Below are 17,000 nucleotides of genomic sequence, written 5' to 3' on the forward strand. Positions count from 1 at the left end.
TTTATCATTTCCACACTATCCTTCTGGGGGATTATGCAGATAAATTTTGCTAATTGGTGAAACGTTATATCAAGTACTTGAATTTAAATGGCTACTTTATTGAAAAATAGTGGAAAGATGCTTTGTAGTTTTAGGAGCCAAACGCTATTTTAATTGCAAATTGCCTTAGTAACAATTTTTTATTATTATTTTATTTCTTGCTAGAGCAATCCCGATGAGTTACAAAACTCATTTTAGTATGGGAAGAACTTATAATACATAGATGGGAGCTAATATGTACAATTTTTCATATGATTTTGATATAAAAATTAAAAGTTAAAAATTATAAACAGTACAAAAATAGAAAAAAAGAGGTTGAGAAGAACAAACAAGAAAAAAAGGAATTTACAAAAAGGTACATATCCACTAATACATTGGTTAAAATAGAATATGTTATTATATATATTGGCGGTAGTTGGTTAGTATATATATATTAAAACATTCATTTTTATGTAAATACAATATAATATATGTAATAATTGTATAATTGTAAATACATAAAAAATGAATGTTTCTTTATTTGTCCGGTACATGTTCTTATACCATTCATACAATTTTTTTATTTGTCCGGTACATGTTCCTATATCATTCATACAATTTCTTTATTTGTCCGGTACATGTTCTTATATCATTCATACAATTTCTTTATTTGTCCGGTACATGTTCTTATATCATTCATACAATTTCTTTATATGTCCGGTACATGTTCTTATATCATTCATCCAATTTCGGTAAAAAATTCTTCTTCTTAAAAGTTTTTTCTTCTCAGTGCCAGGAGTGTTTATATAGTAGTCTGAATGGTAGATAAAGTCGGGGACGATCTAAAAAGACTTAGCGCATTACCTCTGCACTGGGTATCGATTCTCCAATCCAGGACCTCGGTTCTCGATGAAATCATACCACTCGAACAACGAGTGGTTCGACCCACTCGCTGTTCTGGTGGAATTACTTCGTCGAGAATCGAAGCCCTGGGAGGAGAAATAAAGTCAAATTAAAGTTGACATAATGTAGTTATTTCACAGTAGAAATGTAGATTTCATGATACCACATGAAGTGAATGGTAGATATAGTCGGGGATACCCGAGGAAGTCATGAATTAAATAATCACTCGTCATAAAATGTGACGCAAGTGATTTTAATTATTTAGTTATTAAGACATACACAGCACAATAAGATACAATTGAAGATATTTTTCGTTATTACATAGTTGTTGTAACTATAACGTATGTCCATAAAATATGATTACGTAATAAAATGATGAATAAAGAACGAGGTGTAAGAAGAATATATGATGTCCTAGATGTGACTGTATCCTTTTCTGATTTTTCTGTTTCAGATTTTTGTTTAGAAATCTCTAATATCATCTTCAATAATTAAAAAGAATATATGACTTGGAAGTGATTGGTTGATGAGACCGAGGAAGACATGGTACAATCAAGTGAAGCAAGTATTAAATAGTATGCAATAATATTATTTCCGACTCACTGATTCTTGAAATCTTCAAGGCCAATGTTGAAAATGTCAAAACACCTAGAAGAGAAAACATTATGCATCACCATACTTCTTGTCATGCTATACTGAGCCATATGGAATGATCTGCCCTGATGATGGACACTGCAATGCTGTCCAAAACGTTGGCTAAAGAAGGAGTTATCGCAACACGGCATAACACCCCAAAAACAAATAACAAAAATACTTTTGGCCGTGAAAATCTTAAATCATATTTCATATGGAATGAATACAAGGTCGCGGCGTCGACCCTGGCGGTAGTTGGTTGAAAAGGGCCAGATTCCCCATGGATTTGGAGGCTTCCGTAGATTGTTTGATGTTCAACATATTGTTAAAATAAAATGTTTTTAATATTTCTTTTGTCTACTGATGGTGCAGTTATACTGAGAATACTGTTTGAGATCTTGAAAAAATCGTACTAAAACAAAAATAAAAATAAAACTCCCACATGCATTTTTTCCATTTTTTTATGTGAAACCTCACAAGAAACCCAACAGCTCCCAACCATCTGGAGCGAGTGAGACTATGCCATCCCCGATTAGGTTGGTTAATAAATTAAAGGTAATGGGAAGTTAAATAAGATGGGAAAGAAAAAGGTGGGTAAGTACCTGACTATTAAGATCTGGTCCAGAAAGCCATTTTAAGAAATTTTCCAATTTTGAATGGTGGTCTTACACCAGGGTGATACTGAGAGCGTCTTTGTCTCTAGAATATGCCGCAAACACGCTTTGTGTACTTTAAAAAATATAAATTGTGATATAACACAAATTAATCAAATAAAATTTAGTTGAGCCCACCGGGATTTGAACCCGCGGCCAGAGTCCAGAGCCTTATCTCTTGACCACGGAGGCCGTCAATTGCACCGATTCATGAAAAGTATGTTTACAATTGAAATGGAAACTAGTTTTAAAAAGATAACCCAAATTTATTGAGGAGAACATGATTAAAAAAATTGAAAAAAAACCACTACTACACCTAAATTATACCCATATTAGAAGATCGAAGTGAAAACTCCTGAAAATTATATTATAAATCTTCTCAACTTACTAACCATAAAAATCTGTGTTAACGATTCAATGAAAAGAGCCAGATTGGTTTAACACTTTATTATTATTTCAGTGGGGGGAACTCGTGCTTAGTAATACTGGTGCTACTTACTTCTAGCCATAAAGGCTAGCTAGGTGGCATAGTTTTATGCAAGTCACGGACGGAATCCTTCAGGAAAAGTTACCTCAGTTGCCTACTAACCCGGCTTACCCGCGATACAGATAGCTCCAATTTCCGATTGGATGAGTTGGGGAAATTGTGAAGAACGGGGCAGAGAGGTGACTTTTAATCCGGTGACTTATGGGCGATTTTAAGCAAATAGAATCGAATTTATTTAAAATTATGTGATAAGATATATATATATAGGTATTTAGAATATATTTTATTGAGGCAGTTACGAGTAAGTCACGGTTAAGTTAACGATTAGCTGTGGTAGGGTGGCTTTTTTGGCTCTTATATGAGTACCGTAAAAGAGTTGCCACTACAACTAACTTGTCCCAAACGTTTGGAACCAACAGCAGATATTTTTTGGGGTATTTTTTTATGTGAAACCCTACAAGAGTCCCAACTGGTCCCAGCCGTCTAGAGCGAGTGAGACAATGGCATCCCAAATCGGGGTATTTTGAAAGTAGGGGGAAGGCAGAAAACAGCGCCCTTTAGGTGATTTTGCATAAAAACGGCGCTATACAAATCTTCCAAATATTATTATTATTAAGGGAAGGAGACAGGAAAAAGAAAGGTTCAAAAGTACCTGACTCTTCAGATTTCGTCACCAAACACGGCCAAACCCATTACAAGCATTGTTTCAATTCTGAATTTTGATTTTACACCAGGGCTATACTGAGAGTAACTTCACTCAGTAAGGGGCCGCAAATATACTATTTATTATTTTAAATAAGTAAATGTTATTCAAATCTAGTCACAAAACACGGACAAAGCCATTTTATGCAACGTTTCGATTGTAAATGGTGGTCTTTCACCAAGGCGATATGGTGAAAGTATCTACTACTCTGGATCTTGCCGCAAATATACTAACTAACTAACCATCCAAAACCATTACGCTGTCTTGACACACACTCCTTGCTTCATTCTCATTCATAAAACGTCTCATATATACCCTTCAGTTTTCCTTACTCTTAACATGTCAAATATACTAAAAGCCTTATTAATTAAAAATCACAAAAACGGAATTATAGATTGTATAAAGAATGTTAAAGTTTAGATTCGATTTGGTACTAATTAAAATAAATTCTAAACTCTATTTTTTAATACAGCAACATTGCGTTTCGCATCTGACAGCGATCCCAAATTGGGATTCCTAACCAATGCGCAATTGTTTATTTGTTTCCCGCTAAGATACGTTGCGCCATTGATAGCGATAATTTTTATTGTATTCTCTAATATACTAATAAATCATCCTTGTATTCATTAAATGGTCAAATTTCTATTATATTCTTATTATGAAATATATTTACAACTTATTTATGTATTAGTCAAGTAATTATACAATAATTACATGTTGCGAATTATAGTTTCATTTTATGTCAAAATAAAAATAACATTTTACACCAATACTTAAATTGAATTTCATGGTCTAAATCTTTTACTAACTTGTTTATTTATTTAGAATTAAGAGTGCTATTTACAAACATGAAAGTTTTGAGATTAAATAAGTTAATAAGAAAAAGAATACACAGTAGAACGAATATATTAAAAAAAATACAGAAGAAACAATAACAAAATAATCTTTTTGCAGTGATCACATTAATATAAGCACTGCTAAAATTTTTAAACATTACAGATTTATATTTTGATAGAGGCATATTAAAAACATCAGCAAACCTTATAGACAATGATCGAATGAAAAATTAGATTCGAGTTTCTAGTCTACAGTAGTAGTAAGTCAAAAACTATTCCCTATGGTTTGTAAGATTTTTTTTTAATTTCTGCGTTGTTTAGTCTCGTTCGGGTATTTTCACGACACTGCTCAATATATTTAATGTTTTCAGAGTACCCAGAATGGCGGCGTTCATAAATGCAAGGAAAAATCCGTTAAAATTGCTGACCAAAGAAAGCACGGGCCATTGCAAATCATCCATCCCATTACACACGTCTGCGGGAAACGAAGTGATGTTAAAAAGATTTTACCACATATTAAAAATAATGACCCCTAGTATAACTATTCAATGCTCGGAAAAGTTGAAATTTGGAAGGATTTTTTTTACTTAAACTATTAATAATAGGTACACAGTATATTCTCAGTCCTCTTCAGCAAGAATTCCTGCTCCGATGTTGACTGTATGTTGATAATTTTTATGATATCTTGATCTTTATGTTTAAGAACTTCATCATGTTTGTTGAGTTCTTCATCTTCATGTTTATGGACTTCATCATGTTTGTTTATTTCTTCATCCCCGTAATTTTAGAATTTGCATTGTTGTGTTTGCGTTAATATTTTGCCATATTTTGATATTGTTTTTAGACTTATTTATCTGTTTGGTAGTTTTAATGTTGCTGAACATCAAATTTTTAGATGCGTGATGTAAGCTGATTTTAATGAAAACAGAGTGACTTTACAAAATACCTTTGGACTCCCTAGGTCTTTGGTCCAAAAAAGCGAAGCTAGCAGTCTACAATGGAGTGCTTTTTTATATTCACCCCACACAGAAGATCCTGAGAAAAATTATTTCTCTCAGGGCCTATGTCATCTTTTGGGATGCTGTGTGGAGGTTCTGTTTTCAGTAAAGGAAGAAGAGGAAGTTTTTGGAAGGTAAAAAGTATGAGGGTTGGGTAGGAATCTAAGGATCAGTGTTTCCAAGAGTGACGAACATATTATTTATTATTTATTTATTTTTTCATGTTCTCCATGAAACGGTTATACACCAATATATCATGGAGAAGATTACATATTAAAATTGGGTTTAGTTTTATTTGAATTCGAGGGCTTTTGCCCCGATATCGTTATGATAAATTAATAAATTTAACATGAAAATTTTTTAAAGGTTTACACAGGCAGTTTTACTATTTTGTCACATATGTTATAAGATAGTTACTGAATTGTCTGTAGGTGACATTGAAAATGTCGATGGCTAATGCAGAATCGTTAAGCAGTTGAGTCGCTCTGTTTATTGGCGCGTTCTGATAGGCAGAAGTCCTCGCTTTCGAAGCATATAAGAGTGCATGGGATCTCCCTCGAGTATAATTGTTAGGGACATAAAAGTTAACCTCTTTCAACATAGGCGGATTGTGTATTGTCCCAGAGATTAACTTAAAAAAGTGTTTGCCTAAAAATATTTTTCTGCGGGCTTCTAATGTATTGAAATCAAGCATTCCTGTTAAGAACAAGGATGGATACAGGAATGGATAGTATGTATCTTCCCTCATATACAGGTAACGCATAAACCTTTTTTGTACTTTTTCTATTTCTAAGATATGGTTTTGTTCAGAAGGGGCCCAAATAATGGAGCTGAATTCCAGGATGCTGCGGACAAGTGCTTCTCCGTATTGCAATTCCATTAGTAAATGATCTCGCATTACGAAGAACAAATCCAAGCATTTTGTTGGCGCGGGAGACAATGTCACATATGTGGGACTTGAAAGAGAGATTTGCTTCGAAGATCACCCCAAGGTCACGAATCTCGTTTTTGCGTGTTAATATATTTTTATTAATGTGATAAGGGAATAGAAATGTATCTTTGGATCTTGTAAATGTAACTACACTGCATTTCTGGATGCTGAAGGGTAATTTATTCAATTCCGACCATTTGACAAGAGAATCAAGATCATTCTGCAGAAGAATGGAATCGATACAACTTTTGATAGCTCTGAATTTATATATCCCTCCTACCGCAGCGCAAGGCAATGGGACGAGAGACCATTTGCAGAGGTCAAAGGTGCTCCCCAAACCAGCCTCTCCCTATCTGGTACGCCATACAGCTAGTGGGCAAGCGCATCTCAAACATATCTCACCCGATGAATCCAAAGGAATCGTTCCCGGAGCGGCGCCCAAACCCGCCTCCCAAATAGTACCTACGAATTGAGATCCTTGAGGGGTATGTGTGATAAGACCGTGTATGATCGTGTGAGAAATGTGGAGATTCGCAAAGAATACAAGGCTGATGTAAGTGAAATGAGTGAGATACTGATGGTTTGGATTCCCAAACTTTACACTCATTACATTACACTATTCGAGTGTAAGGAGGATATGTGAATGTGAATAAGGTAAAAAGTGTGTGTCTAGACCGAGATGTTAAGCGGTCCGTCCTTTATGTCAACTCCTGCGGGGAAACTGCGTGATGTACTTCAATGAAATTGATTTTTTGCTCAAGGTAGAATTGAAAATATTTGATAAATTTCACCCGCAAAATGAATCATTAAACTTACTCCGGGCGTGCAGATACGCCTTAAATACACAATTCATATTGGTTTATCTGGTAAGCTATTCGGACTTGGCAACTTACAATAGTGAAAGCCATTCCAGGAAAACTTTCACTTTCTAACGGCGGTTTTCACTTGTGCCACACTGATAGCATCTTCCACTCTAAATGTTGATCGCAACAATGAAGTATTTCGTCCATTCGTCCCTTGGCCCAATGGGCCCATTCCGACCCTGGATAAGGGCCTGCCTGTCTCGGGGCATTATTCACGGAAGACTGCCTCAATGGGCCGGGGCTCATCTCAGCCCTGGAATACACGTCCTTAACCCTTCAGGTTTCTAAATATTTTTACCAACCAGTCCCAACGACAAGGTAGAATTTCGAAATGCTCCCGAGGTATCTAAAATGTGCTTTATATTCGTATTACTGAGATTTGAAGTTGTCGTTAAAAGAAATACTATTTTAAAAACTAGATTAAATTAACTTTGAAATATTTGCATTTGAAAATAAAATTGATCTTTTTAAAAAATATATTTTTTAATTTCAAACATGAAAATGTTAACAAAAAACATACCAGGACATTTTGACTAGGAACGTCCATAATTTTGAACGAATTCAATACTTATAAGACATATTCCTTTTGTTTAGGTAATCAGTAATAAAACTGTCATTTCATTTTTAGTGCATATAAAAAAAAATAACTTTCAACTGTCAATGAAGATATGCCGAAATTCGTAATCATGGACTTTCACAATTTAAAAAAAAATCCATTTATTTTTCAAATAACGAACATATCCACATATCTACGCATTATATAAAAAAATAAAAAAAATACTTTCATAATGTATTGACGCCCCGGTCAGATCTGTCCTTCAGAGGCTATCTTGGAATATAATGTTTGTGGCTAATAATGTCCTAACAAGGCCTGAAGAGTTAAGTATTTCTTTGTTTATTGACGTGGTTCAGTTTTTCGCTGCTATTTTTGGGCTTAATCAAGCTGAATTAACTTGGGGTCCCTTTTCGGTAGAGTTCATCGGTTAAAATGTCTGACAAGGTTTTGTTTGGTCTGTAAATGATTATTGATCATCTTCATAACAAAGTACTTTCATTTTTAGGACGTCTATTTTTCAACTTGTTAATACTTGGTATAACTTCATCTCAAGTATGACAAAACTAATGTTAAAACTTTATTCCCCTTTATTTTGTTTCGACCAGAAGAAAAGGGGTTGTTGTATTTAGTTGATAATTGATCATCTTCTTAAAAAAAGTACTCTCACTGTTTCGAATGTATATTTTTTAACTGTAAATACTTTGTGGAACTCCATTGTACAAAGAATAACAAACAAATTTTTAAACTTTATTTGGCTTTTGTTTCTTTTTGACAGACAAACCTAAATTTCAAGTAATTCAATAACAGAAAACGATACTAGTAATTCTTACCAAATGATTTGTCAACAATATTTAAATTTTTGATACTGGTAATTCGTGGTGGAATTTTATAATAATGATGGATTGAAACTATTTTAATTTTTTTGTTTCCGATTGTCAACGGTTTCAACCTATCACAGCCATTTGATTGTCTGGACGAGTCGGGTCCAGTTTGAACCAGACTGGACCAGTCTGAACCAGTGTAGACCAGTATGGACTAGTCTGGACCAGTCTGGACTAATCTGGACCAGTGTTTAAAGGCTGCTATAGGCTAAGTAGGCGGTCAGATTTAAACCAAATTGTTTTGCTTACATTACGAAGTATATTATAAACAGAGGCGTTCATTGCGCATAGGCACATAATTACTGCCTACCTTTTCTTACTCACATAAAAACATTCTTACTCGGAACTGACTATGTAAAATGGCGAACGTGACATATTAAAATGTCTGCTATATTCTACAAAAAATGTTGATGTGCGTTCAATGCACATCTAAGGGAAGACTCATTTGTGTTAGTGTCAAAAAGGCAGTGCCTATCTGTAAAAGTCATAAATGTATCAATCGGTGCCATCTATTAGTAAATCTTTTAATTGTGGTAACGAAGTAAAAAAAAAAGTTTCCTGGATATTTTTAAAGCAATTCTGCGGGAAAATATTTTTTTTTTAGATAACCAGTACACAATCAACGAAGCTGTTATATTGATATCTGTTGTTTTCCTGAATAAATAAATAAACACATCAATTCATTAAATTGTTTTCAATAATGACTAAAATACTAAGTATCTCTCAACTATTTCAGTGCAGAGCAAGGAACAGAAAAAAACTGTCAATAGTACCGCCTACTTTATTTATATTCATGATATTTTCATAATATTACTTTTCTATTTCTTGAAACTATTAATACGAACACGAAGAAAAATGATCATGTGAAAAAAGTGACCGCATGTGAATTTCCTAATAAAATATTAGTCTTTCAGAATACATCGAGAACACGTGTTCATTTCCTAATGGATATCATGACGGAATGCAACAATAAAAGTGTGCCCTCCTCACAAAAGATTTGCTTTTGACTGATACCTTAAGTTTTTTTTTATTTTTAAAAACGAATAATTTGATCAGAGCTTAAAAAAATTGACAGTATTTCATAGAAGTAAGTTTTCTCCGTGAACACGCATGCATATTTGCGTGTATCGTTATGATTTCTCACGTTAATTTTTGTATCATCTTGCACTTGATAATATAATATGTCGAGAAATCTATACTTCTGGTTTATATCAGAATATTCACGCATAACTTGTGAGGAAAAGGTTACTAGAACTTTATTACCATTGTCACAGCTAAACCCGACCTTATTTTATCGACCACCAAGCAATACTCCTGACAGTAATCTAAATTTCAACCGGAAAACACACTATGCAATGCATCGATTAGGTTTCCTGCAGCAATAAAAAGTTACGGACTGTGACCGACAGGGGCCTGTCACGAAAACAGTAAAAATGCTGACTCATTTTTATACTCGGATCATTATTCTAATCATTATTACGCGACGCACGATTTTCGTCCTTGCTCAGTGAAATAAATATATATCATGCATTTTGCCTATTTTTGTTTATTACGTATGAAGACTACGTCCATTTATTGTACCCAAGAAAAGAATAAAAATAAAAAAAATCACTAATTTGTTATCTCTTAATATAAATAGTATACCTATAACAAAGTCGGTACCCGAGTCTGTCTGTGTGTGCGCTTCTTGAGTCCTTCTTAAGTAAGTATTATGATAGTTTTTACTATTACTTAGAGATATTTTTGTATATATAATACATGCATACTATTAATGCTTTAATAAACTGCCCTTTTCTACTCCATCAAATCATGTTAAACGTTCCTAGAATTGGTTCTCGACTTATACACTATATTACGTTAAATATTAAAAAATATCAAACTAAGCTAGGGTATGACTCATCTTTACCGAGAATGTGCCGTAGTTTTAACGAGACATATAAAAGTCATTCCATTGATTTTTCAAAGTCATCATTGACCACCTTCAAATCATCTGTTAAGAAAACTTAAAGCTCCCTATCGTGTTGTTCTAAAAACTTATTACTGTTATGTAAGTGTATGTAAGAATGTAATGCATATGTGAGTGTGTGTATGTATGTGTATGTGTGTTTGTATGCATCTATATGTGCATATATATGTGTGTTATTCATTACTTACAGTGTTCTTGTTGTAATATACTGTGAAGCATATTATCCATCATGTCTTCAATGTTGTGTTTGTCTGCAATTAGTGATAGTATCAACCATGTTAAATGAATGTAATTGTATTTCGACAGCTTTGAATGAATCACTGTTGACAAACCTAAGAAAATAAAAAAAATAAAAAATTTGTATATTTATAGAAGGTGGAGAAAAGTGGATGTTTTGTAATCAATTGCTAACGCTGGCTAAACCTTGTGAGATACATCATAATAATGTACTACGGAATTGGATATCAAAACATTACCCGAAATCATTTATAAATCCCCGAGCAACACGGGACACGTCGGCTAGTTTTAAAATAAAAGTTAAACAGAGTGACATAAAATATTAACCTTTCCTCATCTGTGGTGTGTATTTACTACACATTGCTTCTAATAACTTGAATTACTCTATAAATATAATAATTTCTGGGTTCAGATTTTAGGTATTCTTCCATTATACATTTATGCACTGAATTAAAAAATAATATTTCACGTAGTTTTCAAATTCTATTAAAGATTATAGATTTTTGTTAAAAATCGGGAACAAATACACCAATACAATCAACCGTGAGACACTGCTACGCGAAGAGTGTGCGAAGAAATGACATGCTATTCATCGATATCTACGACCACATAGCTGTGTGCGGGTGCGCCTGTTCTCACATTGCTGGAGGATTGGGGGCGGAGCTACGAAATCCGAACTTCACTTCATATCTGCCCGGCAAATTTAAACCTGTGACAATGAGAACTTGGCTTTCTTGGTTGGTTGTTATTTCTCCATAAGACTGCATAACAATTACATCGAAGAAGGCACTTTTTCATAAAAATACAAGTAGTGCATTCAAGTTTAAATGATCTTAAGAGTTACTAGTGAAGTAGGCCTATCGTAAAGGAATATCAGGATGGGTCACGGATTAAACACAAATTTCTTCTACTTTGTGATTTTATTCGGAAAACCTAGAATATATAAGATTAAATAACAATTGTGAGGTCAGGCTTCTGGCAGAAAGCTTAAATAATACAAACATAAGCTTCAAATATCAATACAAACTACCAGAGCTAGGTAAGTTGGAGGTTAGTAATAAAAAGTACAATAACCTATCCTAGTAATGGTTTCGTAACCAGGAAGTAGAAGGTTAGGTTAGGTTAGGTTTTGTTAGGTTAGGTTAGGTTAGGTTAAAAAAAAAATGTCCGTAGGGTTGATTATGTCTTGTAAATGTTTACTAATAACGACCTCCATGTTTCGTTTCTTTCAACTCAAAATCTCCCTCATACTTGAGAGATTTTCGAACGTCAAACCACAGTCAAACTTCAAGACTTCAAACAAATTATTCAAAATAAAGTTGATTGTTGCCAGCCTTCGTGTACACTCGGCAAACTTCGTAGTTCTGAGCCGCTTTGAGCCTTCGTGTTCACTCGGCAAACTTCGTAGCTCCGCCCCCAATCCTCCAGCAATGTGAGAACAGGCGCACCCGCTGTGTGCAGTCCAGCGCCTGTTGTGCCAGCCGGCCCTTAGTTGGTCGCGGACCGTCGTTAGATGTTGACCCCACGCACGATTTTTTAGCGTTTGCCGATGTTTTTTCATGTTTTCAGCAATTAAATTACAATTATTATCACTTTTGATATAAAATATAATAAACATAAGCGATAAACTATGAATATTCATATTTTCTGATATTAAATCGCTTATTTAGAGACGTGTATTGACTGCACAACACCGGAACGCGTGGATTTTTTTAGCACAGTAAGGGAAATGTCTCTTAAAACCTGGCAAAACTAGTGCTAACTTTTTACTACCAACAATGAAACTGGAATATTTCAATTTAATTTATTTGTTGAACGTCTTTAGGGTTTTTACAAACATGATACCAAAATTTTGCGTTATGCAGAAATGTAATGTGTATCAGTACATATAAAACATATAACATTGATACAGGAATGCCCTAGTGAGATGTGCAGAGTATGCTTTTTATGTAAAAACTGTTTTTTGAATTAAATAAATAAATTAAATAAATAAATATCAGTTGGTACAATAAATACTTATATAGAAATACATATCAATTTCTCTCACAACTAATTAATATTTTCGATGCAGGACGCAGAATTTTCGATTATATCGAAAAGGTCTGTGTGTATATTTGCAGTTCGGTTATATGTGCGCTAGTGCACAGAATATTGCAAATTTATTAAGAATTTCTTCAAATTATTAGAAATTCGGTTAAAACGGAATTGCAGGTATTTACGAATGAATTCAGAGGTTTTCTGATAAACTTTTAGTACATTTCAAACACGTGTATATTGTGTGGCACATTCTGTTAGAAATCGAAATTTTCCTGGTTGCAATAAACTCCAAATAATTGGAATATTTGTGAACGTATCAAAAAACTAAAAATTATTTTGAAAGAAAATAAAATATATTTTCAAACTTTATTGATAGAAATGAACATACTATACAAATCATGTGTTTAAATATTACTGTCACCTCATTTTTTTGTCGTTTCATAATCAACAAACGTCATCGTAATGGTTGCTTCCGAGTGGCTCAGCTCTCCATTTAATGAGCGATGGATGCAGACGATGCGGCGACCTCCCTGAGAGCCAATCATTTAATTTATGCCTTTTTTGAATGTTTTTAATGATGTTATCATTAGGTACCTACCTATTATGTTTTTTATTGACATCTTAATTTTATTTGTTATTGTTATAATTATTAATGTAATATGGTAGACTAGAATTGCACTACCCTCCTAGTCCTGCTAGATCGAAAACTTAAATAAAAAAGTATATGAAAATGAGTAAAAAAAAATTCACGAAGTTTCATATTTTTTTATAAAATTGTTTACGGAACCTTTGATTTCATTTCGTCAGTGCTCAACTTCTAGATTTGGATACAAAGCGTTTTTTTGTCTTTCTTACACCTTTCATATCATATTTTCTGCCGTAAGAGTAAATGAGACACAACTATTTCTATAAAACCAGCGGAAAAATTAGCTTTGGGGGAAATTTCTAATATAAATAGAACGGAGTTATATGCGCCTTTTGATTTTTGTGGATTTAAATTAAAAAGTAGGTTTACTTAGTTTTTCATAATATCAACGAATATCTAGAAAGTAGCGTTTTCCCAGATATGAAATTCCTTTAAATTGTCAGATTTCTCGTCAAGACATTCTAAATGAACACTACAATTCTATAAATTAAATTTATGGGGCCTGAATAAGTGTGGGGGCGGCGAGTGGGTTTAGGGGTGGTAAATTTAGGGGCGGTGAGTTGAGGGAAGTGCGGACGATGGATATTCCCGTCACCGGTTTCGCTTGAATGCTGACGGATGCTTGGAGAAGAACTGTCGACTCTGTAGTTTCTGTCGTTAGTAAGTTAGGCACATTGGAAATGGGGCATAAAACATTAAAAATAATTAGTTCACGAAAAAAAAGCAAACTGTTTCTAAAAATGCTTTTAATATGACAAACTAATTTAAAATTTGGGAGGTGGATATGGGTACCGCTACCCGGGAAAAATTTATTGGATAACTAACACTCCCACCGTAAGCTGCCTAAGTGGTTCGCTTGGTTCATGGGGTGAGGTTTGTTTAGAATAAAATTTGTCTAGTTTGTCTTTAATCTAGATTTGTCTAAATAGTCTAGGTCTTGCGGTGGATGCGTTCGATCCATCACATGGCACCGCAGTGGGTGGGATTTATTCATACGTCAGTCACTTCTGGATACATTGACCCTCAGATTCCTTTCCACGGTCAAACCTTCCCAGAACGTTATCTCCTTCATTTTCCTTAAAAGACTTCCCACACATAGAAGATGGAGACTATGGCATCCCCAAGATGACATATGCCATAGTCTTCATCTTCTATTTTCGTCGAAGGTCACAGCGGTGCTGCCAAGGATATTGTGTAAACGCTTTATTAGCAGCAAACACATACCTGGACGGATGACGAACCTCGTGCTGGCACTGTTGGTGGACGCGGTGAACTCTTTCGCTGCAGCATCTGATCCAGTTTCTTCACCACCTAGGATTCTTGCTGCAGAGTCTCCATCTTCTATCTTCGTGTCACCTGTTCCTATACTTTATTTTACTTAACTTAACTTCACTTTATTGCTGTACTATTTATATTTTTTGTAATACCTGCATCAACTGTAAAGCGCCCCTCAGGTTATATCTCACAAAATTGGCGCTATACAAATTATCCAATAAATAATAATAAAAAGGGCCTCAGGGCCTCGTGTGCGTGGAGCTAATAAAAAAATGTAAAAAACTTCCTAACATAGAGAGAATCTCAATGGCTCCTTGGAAATTATGTGTCACGGCCACGGTCAATTTAATTCATAGCTTGGACAAATACACATATATTTTTCAAATAAACATTTTTTCTATTACTTACAATAAATAAAAGTCAAGAATTCATAAAAAAAACTTTGCTAAAATTGCCTTTGTTATATATGATTTAAGATTTTCACGGCCAAAAGTATTTTTGCTATTTGTTTGTGGGGTGTTATGCCGTGTTGCGCTAACTCCTTCTTTAGCTTACGTTTTGGACAGCATTGCAGTGTCCATCATCAGGGCAGATGTGTTATCTGGTAACAACACGGCATAACACCCCAAAAACAAATAACACGGCATTACACCCCAAAAACAAATAATGTATTAGTTATGTTTAGTGTCCAGTTCTGATTAGTAAGCTATCTTCTACATATTTTATTTTATATTTTCTTTTCGTCTAATCCTTGATTCTAAATTATTTATAAAATACGAATACATTCCTTCTTCTTCTGGCGTTAGTAAGTTTAGATTTTTAATGTTAATTTTATTTGTAAGTTGCTAAATATGTAAATACTCGTATATGTGTCATTAAGATAGTAATTATAGGCCTTAGTCGTAAGTCACTAGATATAAGTCTTAGAGATAAGTCACTAGTTTAAGTCCGTAGTTCTAGTATTAACTATTTAAGAAATATATTTGTACAGCGCCTTTGAGGTGATTTCTCACGAAAACGGCGCTATATAAATTAGCCAAATATGATTATTATTACAAAATGACAAACCCAATTCAGGCATACAACTTTTTTGGCGATATTCCTGTAAGAATTAGTCAAATAAATAATCATCAATGACGAAAAAGAAAGCAAATAAGCAATAAACAGTTATTTGTGTGCATTTAAGATTATATTATTATGTAACATACACAAATATGTTATTTAGCTTAAAGTAAATAAACGAAAGTACTTAAAGTACTTAAGTATTTAAGAAAGTACTTAAGGTACAATATGAATGCTGTGACTAAGGAAGACAAACTCAACACGACCTCAATAGGACTCTCCGGACCGCGCACGCCGGTATATATATCGGAACACCTGACTTCAACAAATAAACGCCTACTTTACCTAGCGAAGAAGACGGCTATTGATAAAAAATTTGCATTCGTATGGGTAAAAGCGGGACGAGTATATATACGCCAAACCACGGAATCGAGAGCTATACATATCACCTCTGAGAATATCTTACTTGCACTATGACTCACAAATGCAATCATACCAATACTACCTGTATCCCTTTTCAAAATGTTAATCAGAGTGTTCCTATATTTCATGATATTTCTATTCCTTTCAAAAAAATACTACAATATTGCATTGTTCAATCCCCAAATAAGCACGATGTCAGACATTTCAATTAATAATTTAATTATCAACATCGTGGTGCATTTATATTACCCACACATTATCAGGAAATTCTTATATGACAAATTTACAACTATATCATTGTGTCTCTCTGACCCCGCTACTTTACTTCCTTATTATAAGAAATTACTAGCTAACCCTCAATTCACCACTAATACCAATTGCAATTTTTATTTGTACCATTCGAAGAACATGAAATGGCTAATGTTTTCTCACAATTTATGTATTACAATAATTTATGTATATTATTTTATGTCAATAACTGAGCAACCAAACTTATGTACTCTTTGTTCACACATCAAAAACATAAATTTACCATCCCAAATTAATATTACCGTGTGGGTTTACTTACAGATAACTTACTCTAAAATGATCCAACATTCTTTTGAAATTCCCGATGAATCTATGCTCACATGCAACAATTATGTAGTTGATAATCCTAAAGACATAAATAAATACTGTTGGGAATCGTACAGTCTAAAAATTGTACACCAGAATATACGAAGTATTACCAATATTGATGATCTCGATTTATTATATTGCTGTTGTTATGCGCGTAGTGTGACATTATGGCAACCATATTATATTATTAATTTTACCGGACGGGCAGTGGTATTGAGTTCCAACTTTATTTTTTCTGTTCTATTCTTATGTCTCTTTATCTTACAATTCCTAC

Source organism: Hesperophylax consimilis, chromosome 25 (assembly GCF_061612785.1).
Source record: "Hesperophylax consimilis isolate HC1 chromosome 25, BYU_Hcon_1.0, whole genome shotgun sequence".
Classification (NCBI taxonomy): Eukaryota; Metazoa; Arthropoda; class Insecta; order Trichoptera; family Limnephilidae; genus Hesperophylax; species Hesperophylax consimilis.